General features: G+C 55.1%; 1 protein-coding gene across 4 annotated transcripts in view; it reads left to right on the top strand.

Annotated features, from left to right (window-relative positions):
* The window catches only part of SH3BP4 (SH3 domain binding protein 4), a 78,213-nt gene that overhangs the window by 18,694 nt on the left and 45,607 nt on the right, over positions 1-13,912 (top strand). Inside the window, exon 1 of one of the 4 annotated variants that reach the window (XM_054722975.1) lies at positions 3,050-3,077. The exons of the other annotated variants lie outside the window; for them this stretch is intronic. The gene's annotated coding sequence lies outside the window, so the exon portion shown is untranslated. Of the gene's footprint in view, positions 1-3,049; positions 3,078-13,912 lie in introns of those variants that run through there. 4 annotated transcript variants of the gene reach the window in all.

The raw sequence follows: 13,912 nt of genomic DNA, 5'->3' as shown, positions 1-13,912 counted from the left end.
TCTGTTAAGAGTTCCTTTTCTTCAAGGCTGAATGCTAGTCCCGTGTGTGTCTAGACCACATTTTGCTTATCTGTCCATGGGCCTTTGGTCTGCACCTCTTGGCTGTTGTGAATAGAGCTGCTGTGGACCTGGGTGTGCAAATATCTCCTTGAGACCCCGCTTTCAGTTCTTTTAGATATACACCCTGTTAACCCAAAAAACCATTGAAACCTGTTAACGAATTTTTGTGAGTTTATTTGAGCCAAACTGTTGACATATGCCAGGAAGCAGAACCTCAACGAATTGAGATAATTCTCCGGAGAAAGGAAGGGACATAGGTGGGTTACATGAAATCCATTGGTGATAGACTAGAGAGGTGGAAGAAAGCAAAGCGGGTGGGGGGTGGGGAGTGGGGAGGGAAGGGAGAACCTTGGGATTGGATAAAAAGTAAAATGATAAGACACATACTTAGGTGGCTGCAGGAACAATTAACATGATACTAATGAAGGAATTTGTGGTATCTGTCCTGGCCACCCAGCACATTAGGTTGTGCCCCAGGGGGTCCAGAAAAAAGGAAGTTACAAGTTACCCAGACATTTCAAGGGTATGTTATAGAGATGCAAAAAGACACATAGACTCGGTTAAGGTAAAGGTTGACCTTGTCAATGAAGATACCAGCCTAGGACGTAACTACCCACCATAACTGCTTTTAGTTAAAGTTTTAATTCCAGACCATCCTTTGTGGTTACTTTAGGTCCCTGAGTTTGCAAGACCGCCATGCCTGAGCTTGTCAGGTTCGCATGTGGCCCCTTTCGTCCACACCCAGAGATGGGATTACTTTATCATATGATAATTCTTTTTTTTTTTTTTTAACCTCCATACTGTTTTCCCAGCAGCCATAGCGGTTTACGCTCCCACCGGCAGTGCGTAGGGTTACTTGATGGTCCTCATCCTTGGGGGTGGCCGGTGATGTCGCATTGTGGTTTTGACTTGCATTCCCTAATGATGAGTGACATCAAGCATCTCTTCACGTGCTTGTTGGTCGGCCTGTCCTTTTCGAACTATTCATTTGCTTTGATCGTCTGTGAAGTGTTTTTGACGATTTTTAGGCACAAAATTTGCTTGTGGTGAAAATGAAAACTCCAGCGAATGGTTTCAGACATCGTGGGTTTCTCCCGTTTCACATGTGCCTGGGGAGCTTATTTCTAACAGACCATTTAGAAGGAGGATTTCCTTCCGTGAAATTGGGAACAAGCCTCCTCTGGCACGACTCCCAGAAAGCCGCCTTCCCCCTGCACACTGTTTAAAGGGTCGATGGCGTTCAAGTCCATTGTCATGAATAACACATAGAAAGCACCATCATCGCCCTGTAAGCGTGGAATTTGAGAAGAGAAGCCACCCAGTGACCCTAAAGATTGCCCATTGATGGTGTTTTCTGTTGGTTTATGAGTAATCCATGCTTGTCATAGATTCAGAAAATAGACCCTGTAGAAGAAATTAAGAGTCATCTGACGACCTGTAACTCTCTGCTGTGAGATAAGTCACGTGGGCGTTATTTCAGAAATGAGGTCATCTGTGCTCTCTCTCTCAACCTGCCACTTCACCGGGCAATCGAGGGGGGCAGGCCACACTGAGGTCACCGGTGTGCCATCCAGCTACTTAGCTGTGCCTGCCAGGAGCAATGCCATCTTCACTTCCTCACGGCCCTGGCATTGATGGGAGCCCACATACTTGTCACTCCTGTGCACTCCAGTTTCAAGTTTTCCTTCCAGTCCTACGTCTCAGGTGGGATTTCAGCAAGCACCCCCAGCAAGGCAGACAGCTCCCCTCGCAGCCCGAATCTGTTGGCATTGTGTGGCAGGCACCAGTGTGGAAGGGACCCAGCTTCTGGGAGGAGTGCACAGTGCAGACCCTGGGGACAGACCCAGAGGGCTTTCTCTTGCTGTTGGGCGAAGGTTGCCTGAGGCCCCTCCCCTCTCAAGCCTGGGGGCAGGGAGGGCTGTAGGCGCCACTGCCCATGTGGGCTGAGCCCATCACAAGCGCCTGAACCTTGGAGAAGGAATGTGTTCACTTATCTCAGCGGGTCCGCTCCTTTCCAGCCGTAGGAAAACGGTCATGTAAGATTTCGTGACGATCCTGAATTTGACCCACTTTGCTGTTCCTCAAACGCTGCATTGGGTAAAGTAGGGGGGGTGGGGGGGCAGGGGGCTCACCTGTGGACACTCAACCCTCAGCTAACGCTGATGTCCTGAATTACAGCTCAGCGTGTGCTGGGCCCCCTTGGAGCCCGGCGGCTTGTGGAATCTTTAGCTTGACCGGCCTTGAGGCTTCTGCATTGGAGGCTGGGCCTGCTGCCCAGGGCCTTCAGCTGCCCGGCGCCTGGGGGCTTCCTCTCGCTCCATGGAGGAGCTTTCTCCCGCAGACACAGCAAGGGGCTCCCTGCCTGGCCCAGCTCCCCGCTCCCCTCTCCTCCCCGCTCCCCTCGGCGCCCTGCCATTCACCAGCTGGTGTTGGCCATGGTGAGAGGACAGGGAGGAGTGAGGGGGGGGTCTGAGGCAGGCAGTGTGCCCACGCTGGGGGGTGGGGGGCCACCGGGACGCGTGGCGATTTGTAATGGGGATAATCATGAAACTTACCCTGATGACAGGCGTGTGACATGTGCCTGGCCCTGCCCCTGGGTGCTGGCGAGCCGGGCCCAGCAAGCAGCTGCCTGGTACTTCTCAAAGCTCGGGGGCCAGAGGGGTGAAGGCTGGTGGGGATCGGATGTCCCTGAACTGCTGTGGTGCAGGGACCGAGCCTTCGTTCCCAGGGGAGGCGGCAGCTTTGTGTTCGGGGCTCCTCGGCAGGCAGACAAAGCGCTGGGTTCTGGCTGGGTAGTTAGTTGTGCCAAGACTGAATCCTCCGGCCTCCCAGTGATGGCGGCGGCGACAGCGGCTCCGTGGCGGTTCTCGGTGGGTGTGGGGCAGTGCTGAGCGTGCCCGCGTGCTGCCCTTCTCCCTCCCTCCTGCAGGTGGGACGACTTCCCCAGGGACGTCAGTCACCTGCTGAGGTCACAGTGCAGCACTGAACCCAGACACCTGGCACCTGAATTCCATGGGGTAACAGAGCTTTCATCTACCCCTGCCTGGGGAGCTCACCCCTCTGTGAGCATCTTCATTAAGCATATGGGGAAACCGAGGCAGAGAACAGTTCACCTAAGCTTTGAAGGTCAGAAATTGAACAAACATGGTCTGACCTGGAGCATTCCAGGGTAACCCCCATGTTTCTCCTCTCCCCACTGCCCCCCACCTTGTTTCTCCTCTCCTCGCCCCCCACCTCCATCTGCACGTGTCCTCAGCCCAGTGTTTCAAGTCCCACACAGACACGGAGCTCTCCGAAGGGAATGATGGCTCGGGAGGGGTTCTCAGCTGAGTGTGGGACCTACATGTCCTTTCTATGTGCCTGCCTCCCCTAGGGTTAGGGGCTCGCCTCTGGTGACCCTTGTGAAGGACATGGGTAACCCATGTCACCCAGCACCAGCTGGCCAGGTGTGTGTCAGGAGCCTGAGCAGGGCAGCTGGTATCTGGGCTCTCGTAGAAATTGCCTTTTCGTAAACAAGGCCAGGTCATCAGCTTTATTTATCCAGCCACTCGGTTTTAAACTCCTGCTGGTCTGTGTCTCTCTCTAGCCTCGGTCCTTACGAGGGAACAGGGAGCGTGTGTATGTGGAAAAGAGGTTGCTCTGTATTTCGCGTAGAGCTGCCCGCAGCTAAGCCAGGGCTCCGTGCTCTGCGCACGTTTCTTTGCTTGTTTTCTTGGAGAGAGAGGAGCCTGTGTTTGTACCCTCTGGCTGGCGGTGGAGGTGGGGAAATCTTTCAGCAGAGAGGGAGGTGGGGCCCGGAGAAAGAGGTGAAGAGAAGGAGGCCAGGGGACCAAGGTCAGCGTCAGCTGTGGTAGGTTGTATCAAGTGTGTGCGTGCCCTTGATTTGAAGAGATGAAGAGGGTACTTCACGTTGTGGTCTTTCTCCCCAAAATCCACCACCCCAGAGGAACCATGAGAAAAACATCAAACAGCGGGCACATCCAGTGGAAGGTCACTTACAACTACCCACTCAAAACTGTTATCTTCACAGCTTTTGTATCATTTTTCTCCGTTTCCTCTTTTTTTATGTTTCATGTCTCAGCTCTGGATTTTTGTTTTGTGATTACCATTTGGTTTGTCTAAATGTCATACATACAAACAGGCCATTTTCACCCCAACTTCTCTATGACTCTAACTCTATTCTAAAAGAGTTTATTTAGAGGGGCAGGGAAGGCCAGTGGGTGGCGGGGTTTCACGATACGGCTCTGGTGCCGGCGTGGCCCTCTGCACCCATGTCTGCTTCATGCAGTGACCACGGCTGGTGTCGGGATCCGGGTGCCCCCTGTCAGGCAGAAGCCCAGGGCTTCCACACCCTGGCCAGCAGCCGCCCAGTTCCTCAAAGCCGGGCGCTGGGGGCCCAGCCCTCTCGGGGTCAGGCCGGGGCCCGTCTCTTGCCCACAGCGCGTTCTTTGTTCTCTCCTGGACCAGACGTTTACAGGTGAGCTGCTCTCCCGGCCGGGGCGGGAGCGGGTTTCCAAACACAAATGCCATCGTCGCTGCCAGGTGAACCTGAGAAAGGGAGCCGAGCCGGGGACAATGGGCCCCTTTATAAACTGCTCCGAAATGCAGAGCCCGGGGTATGAGTCTTGGGGGGCGGGGCCACGTGTTCATGGTGGTGGCCCAGGGCCCCGCTAGTCCTGTTACCCACACGGGGCCCAGGACTGATGCATGGGAAACATCTCCTCCGAAGATGGCTGAATAAGGCGTGTGCAGAGCACACGCGGCCACGCTGAGCCATCTGCTCCTTTAGCTGTCTTCTCCTCATGCCACGAGCTGGCACAGGGAGCAGGCACAGTTACACACCCACCCCCCCAGGAAGTCGCACTCGCCCGCAGGCACCGGCCCTGCACCTGAGTTAGTCATCTTAGAGGAGAAGGCCTTCTTACAGGACCCAGCTCAGGAGAGCAGACAACAAAGGCAGGACTCCACTGCACCTGCCGTGTTCCCGCCCAGCCCAGCTCAAAGCTGTGTGCACAGGAATCGCCTGGAGTCTCTTGAACGTGCAGGTTCTGGCCTGGGGAAGAGGCTGCTGGTCCGGGATGGCACTTAGAGTAGCTAGGTGCTCCATGATCATCAGGGGTGCGATCTGGCGGGCAGCAGGGGGAGGGGGCGGGGGGGCCTCTGGGAGGACTAGGGCTCATGCTTTCTTCCTGGGGAGCTGGATCTGGAATTTTGTCAGGTGGATAAATTGGAAGATACGCCTGAATGTGAGTAAACGGGTGAGATTCAGCTGGAAAGGGACAAGGGCGTGGCCGGTGGGAGGAGCAGTCGAGTTGGGCGTGGTCCTAGGTAGTCTGTGTGCACCTCTGGTTCACCATCAGAGAGAAACGACCGTGAAATGTGGACCTGGAGCTTTGTGGGAGCTTCCCGCATGTTACTCACTCCCCACAGGGGCCCCTCATAGAGATGAGGCAGGTCTGCTGCCTGCCCAGGGCCCTGTGGGAGGAGAGGGTGGGAGCTGGGCTCCTGACCCATGCAGTCCAGAGTCAGTGCGTTAGCATCGCACCTGCAGCTGCTCGGGCGGGACAGGTGGCATCTCCCAGCTGACGGGTGAACTCTTCGGACCAGGGCTTACAGTCCTGCTGGGTGGGCACCAGAGGCCTGTGAACATCCGGTGTCGCCCTTCTCCTGTGATGTGACAAAGAGCCAGATGGACACTTGGGTGTCCTGACGGCACCAGGGGCCACTCACAAGCCCCTTCCCTGCTGCCTGGGCTTTCCAGAAGGTTCTTCACCTCATCACTCTGCTTCTCAACCCCAGGCATGCAGATCTGGTCCCTGACTGAGACTCATTGCCCATTTCAATCAAAACCCACAGCAGGCCCCATCGAAGGGCTTCAGGGACGTTGGAGAAGTCACACCTCCGGGCCCTTCCTCGGCTCTTCAGGTGGAGCCGGCTGTGCTGGTTTGCAGAGGGTTTTTCTCGAAGAGGCCAGGTTTTTGGGTGCTAGACTTCCAGGGGGTCTTTATTCCTGTTTAAGACGCCTCCCAGGGAGCAGGGTGGCCATTGCTGCCGGGCCTCATGGGGGTTTGCTCTCCTGTGCTCCCAGCAACTCCCCGTCACTCAGGACTCATCTACACTGTCGTGTCCTCATCCCGCTCAGAAGCACGTGGTCAGTCATTCACTCACCAACATTTGAAAGCCTGAGCCGTTAGGGGCAGAGGGTGGGCAAACGCAGGGCCCTGGGCACCGACCGGCTGTCAGCCGTGGGCTGAGTATGGGCTGAGCTGGCGTGCGCTTGGGCCGTTGTGCCCCTGGCCAGAGCCTGGTTGGGTTCCTTCCCTGCTGTGGCGTCTCTCCCTGAAGCCTGTGCGGAACCTTCTTTTGTTCCGCAATATTGGCATGACTGAATCGATGCCGCAGCCAAACAGGATGTGGTCTGGGTGGCTCCCCACTTCCAGCCTCTGATGGCTCTTGTTTTCAGATGCCTGGAGAGGGACAAAGCCCCTACCACGGGGCGCTTGGAGGCCTTGGAGGGCAGCCCTGGACTAATGAGGAGGCTGAGGTCTGCAGAGTCCAAGGCCCACATCTCAGTGATGGGCAGGAGCCGCAAGGGGTGGGGCGAGATCTGGAAGTCCTAACCCATCCTGGGAGGAGAAGGCTGCCAGGTAACGCTGGAGGCCTCTGGATTTGGTTTGGCAAGAGAGGGACTTCCAGGTGGAGCCGTGCTTCCAGGTCGGGGCTGGCCTGTTTCCTTGCAGGGAGGCGGGGCATTTCCGAGGCCCCACAAGTGCGCAGGGCACCTGTCCTGACTATTCCATGGGGTGCCCCGGGGCCAAGCCCTGTGGTTCCTAAGTCTTGAGATATATTAATAATACTTGAACATATTGGAGAAGTATAGAAAATCACAACAACCATGAACACTCCTATAGACTTGGATAGCCACTACCCAGGCCAAGAAGTGGAACTTGACCCTTAACTTTGAAGTTCTGATCCCCCTGCCCAACCCTGCGTTCTTCTCACCTGCCTCCCCAGAATGTCTTTAATATGCGTTAAGCATTTGAGGTAGTCCTGTCCTGAATTTTGTGGTTATCATTCCCTTTATTGATAATTTTGCCTCATAGCAATAAACATGTGTCCCTATGCAATGCCATTTCTGAAAACTGTTTTTAACCTCGGTGTGAATGGAACTGTGCTGTTTGTGGCTGGCCAGCTCTCACATGACCCCTGGTGACCCCCACCTCTCCGTATTTACACCCCGGGTGATCCCGCCCAGATGGGGCTGGCCTGGCCACCTGCTTCTAACGGATAGGATCGATCTATCCAAAGTGATGGAGGCCACGCCCATGATTAGATTACACCAGAGGCCTGTGAAAGTCCGGCTTCCTGATGACAGACTTTCTGTCTTGCTGGCTTGGAAGAAGCAAACAGCCACATAGAGAGCCCCAGGTGTCAGGGAGCGGGGCCCTCGGCGGACTTCCTTTTGGGGGGATGTCTGGACTGGTGGATATGAGAAGGTATCTGACTTGATTTTAATTTATGCGTTCCCTATCATTAGCCCTAAACTAACGCTTATTGGCTATTCTGGTTTCTTCTCAGGCAAAGATCCTTTTGCATGGTGCTTGCCCATTTTTCTTCTTGATGAGTTGTAGTCCTTCGGAATTTTCTGGAAAATAAGCCTTTCTTGGCTGTAAGCATTGCAAATGCTGCCTCCCTGTTTGTCCCCTGGCCACGTGGGCTTCAAAAATCCAATGGGGCTTGTTCTGAATTCTGTCCCAGGCGGGGGATCTGCAGGGTTGTTTGTGAGGTGTTCTCACTTCTGGCCCGTGGTCCCCTCGCCTTGGCACCGGGCCTGGGAAACTGGCTCCTGCTTATGGTAATTATTGGACGCTGCCTTCCTGTGCCGAGTCGGCTCCGTGTGTCCCCCTCTGTGGCTCACCCTCTGGTCGGGGAGTGCTTTCCTGTTCAAATACCATGTTTTGGCCTCTCAGTCATTTCGGAGAGACCAGCTTGGGCTCATCCCTCCTGCCAGCGTCTGTGAACTCCGGGGGGGGGGGGGGGGGGTGGGAGGGGGGTGACCGCTTTCCTGAAGGAACGCGGCGCCTGCAGAGAATGTGCCCAGCCGTTCAGCGCGAATGCATTCCTGGAGCAAGTTAAAATTAGAAAGAGCTGCTACGTTTCCTGCCATGCCGTGGGCTCGTGTTTGTTTTCACAAGGATTCTTCTGGTAACAATCTGCAGTAGGTTCTGGTGGAACGGGAGGTGAAGTCATGATGGAGGTGATCTGTCTCCATGGCGATCTTTGTTGTCGGAGGGCCGCGGCTTTGTTTGTGAATTCTTGAAGAATTATGCCGGAATGGAAAAATAGTATGGAGACAACCCCTTTTTACAGCTGGCAAGGAACATTTTATTTTTAAAAAGCTCTTTAATGAGACGGAAATCTCACGGAGAGCACCTTCTGGTTAGTGAACTCTGGAAGGAGTGGACGTTAGCCCCGTGGTGAGCTTGGCTCCTGGCCACCCTGCCCGGGCCAGGCCATCTCCCACCTCTCCCCTTGAAGCTGCACGTCTTGGGAAACCTCTCTGAGTGGCACAGTCTGGGGGGCCACCCCTGTAGTCCCCTTGGGGTGCCAGGTTTAGCAAATAAAGCTGCAGGACGCCCAGGAACATTTGACCATATGGGGCAGACATACACTAATAAAATGGTTGTGTATCTGAAATTCAAATTCACTGGGTGTCCTGGGTTTCTGATTACCAGAGACCCTAATCCCCCCTCACCCCGGCTATACTTTGACTTTGGTTTCCGGTGGTGCCTGGGCCCCTCTCGGGTGAGGAGGAGCATCGCCTGCTCCTGTGGGCGGGTGGTACTCGTGGGCAGCCCTGTGGCTTCGCTAGGTTTGTTCACTTCTGTGTTTGGACCCGTCATCACGCTGACGCTGGGCGGCTGCTCTTCCTGCCGTGGAGACGGTGGCCATGCAGTCATGGACGGCCTGTGCCCGGTCAGGGCCTGACCTCCTGGCCCATCTGACGCAAGGCCCAGGAGCTGGAGGGCACTGGAGAAATGTAAGGGCATCTTCCTCAGGGAGCGTAAGTGCTCATCAGAGATTTAGCCCCAGGGAACCGGAGGTTGTGAGCTCACCTGCGTCAGGTCGGCCTGCCCGGAAGGAAGCGCTGTCCTTTAGTGGGGTGGCAGAGGTGTCACCGACGCTTGGAGTCATGGGGGCTGGGAGCTGAGGGATGTTGTGTGCAGGGTTAAGGTGGGCAAATGACCTGGCCAGAGTGAAGGAAATGGGCAGGAGGGGCTAGGAGGCTGGAGATGGGATAGGCCAGGAGAGAGCCCTGAAATGGGCAAGTGGCAGGAGGAAGCAGGCAGTTTGTGTTCGTGAGCAGAGGGATGTGCTGAAGGGGGGCTTGCAGGGCAGTGGGCTTGGGGGAGAGATGCACCTGGGACCACATGGGAGGCAAACGGATGTGCAGATCACAGGCACCTGGGGACTTTGTTTCATGTTCAGGAACGGGTCTTGCTAATGGAGCATCCTACTGTGTGCCCAGTGCAGGCCTGGGAGCTGGGATACAACAGTGAATGAGACAGGTGAGTTCCTGACGATTGCATGGGGGTGCCAAGGCCATTTACTGAATGCCTGTAGTCTAGGGGAGCCACCTGCCTTCATAGAGCACTTATTCTAGTGCAGTGGTCAGCAAACCGCAGCTCACGAGCCACATGCGGCTCTTTGGCCCCTTGAGTGTGGCTCTTCCACAAAATACCACGGCCTGGGCGAGTCTATTTTGAAGAAGTGGCATTAGAAGAAGTTTAAGTTTAAAAAATTTGGCTCTCAAAAGAAATTTCAATCGTTGTACTGTTGATATTTGTCTCTGTTGACTAATGAGTTTGCCGACCACTGTTCTAGTGGAAGAGAAAGGAAATAACAAGCGACAGACAAAGAATGTCAGGAGTGATGCGTGAAGCCGGTGAGGGAGTGGGGGAGGGGAAGGTGTGCTGGTTTAAGTGGGGAATGTGTTGGGCTGAATGATGTTCCCCAAAGATATACACACCCTAATCTCTAGAACCTGTGACTATTAGTATAATGTAATGATGTGTCATTTAAAAAATATTTTTATTGGTTGATTTTTAAAGAGAGAAACATCAATTTGTTGTTTCACGTATTCATGCATTCATTGGTTGCTTCTTATATGTGCCCTGACAGGGGATCGAACCTGCAATCTTGGTGTGTCAGGACAGCGCTCTAACCAACTGAGCTGCCTGGCCAGGGCCTGACAAGTGTCATTTTAAGAGCCAGGCAAAGGGAGATCTGACTACAGAGGAGAAGTCCATGAGATGATGGAGACAGAAATTAGAGTGATGTGCTTTGCAGGTGGAGGGAGGGACCACAGGGCAGGAATCCGGGTGCTGCTAGAAGCTGAAAAAGGCAGGTAGATGGATTCTACCTTTGGAACCTCTAGAAGGAACCAGACCTGCCTATTCCTTGACTTTAGCTGGTGAAACTGGTTTCAGAGTTCCTACTCCAGGCTATAGGAGAATACATTTGTTTTAAGTCACCAAGTTGCTGGCATTCTGTTATAGCAGCCGCCCTGGGAAAGCAACATGGGGGTCTGGGGATTTGAGGAGGTGACATTTGAGCAGAGCCCCTACATGTAAGTGACTCGAGGTCGTAACTTGTGGTACTCTCAGGAGGTTAGTGGGCTTCCTGCTGACACTGGGCTGGGCCCGTGGGGCCGGAACTGGGATCCAGGCCCAGCTGAGCATCAGGAATTCCTTGGGAACCATGAGCTCCGATGGCCTCTAGCCTGGAAGTGAGCCACAGTGCATTTATATAGTATTTTTAATGTAAAAATGTCAGTTGCAGTATAAATATCCTTTGCTTTTCTCCAGATTTAGTAGAGTGTAAATGTATTTTATTGATGGAACAAAATACTTCCTTGGCTTTCTAAATCGGGCATTTCTAACACGGTGAAATAGCCCACTGGCTTTGGGCAGAACTGACCGAGAACGTGCAGGTTTCTATCACCAGCCCTGTGTGTGTCTTGGCCGAAAGGCCCAGCATCTGGTGCCAGATTCATATTGACCTCTCCTCTGGTCTGGGACCCCCGAGTGCCGAGCCTGAGGCAACGGGGAGCTGATTTTGGGGGAGAGGTGGCCTCCCGAAGCAGGAGTGGAGAACTGGGAGAGTGCGATGGGGAAGGGGGAAAGCAAGGGCCAGGTGGGGGACTGAGCTCATCATGGTCCCCGGGACTGCTGGGGTCCCTCTGAGAACCCTCCCTCGGCAGGACGAGAGGCTGGGCACTGAGCCCAGGGCTGCCCTGGGCATCGCAGACTGCACCCCTTTCTTAGGGAGTGTCGGATAGGACAGGGAGGGGCTCACTGCCGTGCCTGGGTTCTGTGCCTGTGGTCTTCAAGAAGGCCAGGCTTCCCTGTTCCTCGGAGTCGCGAGCAAGGCAGATACCGCAGCCCCACCCAGCGAGTTCAGACAGCAAGTCTGTCTGCATGACTGTCCACCATCCGTGAGGCAGAAGGTGCTCAGATCATCAGAAAGTTCCACTGTGTTGGCGGGATGCGGGGAGCTCGGAGACCAACGCAGAGGGAGCTGACTCCTGTGTGTGCATCTTCTCTTGACACCTGTGTGAGCCCAGTCCGCCAAGCTCCTTCCAGGTCCGGCGAGCTCCTTCTCCATCTAGGCGTTCCCTCTCCATCTTGTTCTGTACCCATAGGAGCAGCTTTGTGTCTCGGCGTCTTCGTTTTCAGCCTTGCCTTACAGGAAGTAGGCACCTGCTGCTTCTTCCTTCCATTCCGGAGGGCAGGGCGCAGGGTTTTCGTTACCTTGCCAATCCCTCTAGTCCGCAAGGAGCAGAGGCCGAGGGCGATCTGGGAGATGATGGGTGCCTGCCGGCGCCAGCCCCGTGTCCCCTCCGAGCTAGACGAGCGCCAGCCCAGAGTGTGCGCTGCGTTTGTAGCTGCGTGAACCTTTCCGGCCCGCTGACGGTGGCCTGTGACGAAGGTGAGAATAAGTCAGTATCTGGAGCAGTCACTGGGCGGAGAGCCTGATCAGGGAGGTTCAGCTGGCCCTGGTGGGAAGTGAGAACCTACCTCTCCTCTCCCTTAAATACTTCCTGGACTGCTGTGTTCTGACCGGGTCCCGATTCCATGCGTGTTCCCACCTGTGCTCAGGAGCTCGAGGGATCGGGAGGGAAATGCCTTTCCATGCAGCCGTGGTGGCCTTTGCCCAGCCGTGCTGAGCGGCTGGTGTGTGATGTGTGCTCAGAGTCACGAACTGTGAGTTATTTGGTGCTCTTACAAAATCGGTGTTCCGCCCTTGGCTGCACCGCTTGGCTAGGTTTTCTAAACTGTGACGGTTACCACGATCCTGACCGTAAGGCAGACGGAAGCCCCGTACCCCTTTTGCAAAGCTGAACAGGGGAGGGGGCTCTTGAGGGCCTCAGTCCGGGATGAGACAGGCGTGGAAGGGAATGCGGACCCATTGCAGGGGCTGACGTGGGCCGCTCCAGGCTGCGTTTTTCCTTCTCTTGCCCTTTTCACTGTTGCTAGGTAAGAGGTTGCCAGGGTGAAGATTTGACCCCCAGAAAGGAGAATCCAAGAGGTCAGAAGGCTGGCATTCCTCCTCGGGGGCCAGCTCTTCCCGCGAGGACACCCTGAGGAAGGGTTGGCCGGGGGGGGGGGCTCTGGGGGAAAGGGACCAGCTGTTGAGCACCACATGTGTGGGACCATGGGGACAGCATCGGACCGTAGCGTCGCCCACCCTCCCAGCGCCGGGGATATGGGCGGTCACACATTCAGAGGCGGAGCCAGGGTTGGAGTCCAGGTCAAAGAGGTTCTGGGCTTCACCACACTAACTTGTCCTAAATGTTCGCAGCTCCTCAGCGTGTGTTGGGGGCGGCTTACTCTGTGTGCGCTCCCCAGACTCACACAGAAACTCCCTGCCTCTGGCCCAAGCAGGACACGCCACGTCTTCCCACTTGAACAGACTTGGAAGGTTTCATAACGTCAGTCATGGAAGAAGGAGAGGAAGAAGGAAGTGCGACATTGGGACCCTGCCCAGCGCTTTAGGCCCGCCCTCGGAGACATCCTGTCTCACCGCCACCTGCCTGGTGTCCCTTTGTGGCTTTGCACTTGACCATGGTTCTGTGTATCGGTCACTGGTGCTGGCTTTGCCCACCACATTGGTGTGTGCTCCCAGCTTCCCATTTCTTGATCTCGGTCAGCCATTGAAACCTCGAGCCTTAGTTCTTTCATTTGCCAAAATGTCCATACCACTGTCTTTCAAGGTGTGGTCCAGGGACCAATAGCATCGCCATTGCTTGGGGCGAGTTAGAAATGCAGATTCTCAGGCCTGGCCCCTACCCCTGGGCCTCTGGGGGTGGAGACCAGCCTTCTGTTTCAGTAAGCGCTCCGGGCCAGCAGTCGGATCGCGCCACTGGTGAGCACCACTGCCTTGTTTAAGCAGAAGTTTATCGAGGTTTTTACTGTGTATTTGGCACTACATAGAGGGTCTCCTATGTGTCGAAGAAAAAGGCAGAGTCTCTGCCCTCATGTGATCTACACAGAAGAGACAAAGCCACGTTGAGTGGGGGTTCTCTCACATGGTATTATGGACTGCCCTGTTTTCCTCTGGAGGAAACAGGCCCGGAGTCCAGGTGAGCGATTTAGCAAAGGTCATGGAGCCAGTAAGGGCAGAGCTGACTCGGTATGACGCGGGGACATCTCAGAAGTCCTGTGTTTGCAGCCCGCCTCCCACCACCTGGAGTCACGCACACAGCTCCCTGACTTGTGCCATCTCCCCCAAATATTCGTGGGAGAAGGTGATGGGTCAGAGCGAAGGTCTGAGGACTCCCCTGGGAAGG

The sequence above is a fragment of the Eptesicus fuscus genome, chromosome 11 (genome assembly GCF_027574615.1).
Source record: "Eptesicus fuscus isolate TK198812 chromosome 11, DD_ASM_mEF_20220401, whole genome shotgun sequence".
Taxonomy (NCBI): Eukaryota; Metazoa; Chordata; class Mammalia; order Chiroptera; family Vespertilionidae; genus Eptesicus; species Eptesicus fuscus.
The sequence above is the reverse complement of the archived record's forward strand: the minus strand, read 5'-3'. Positions and strand labels throughout refer to the sequence as shown.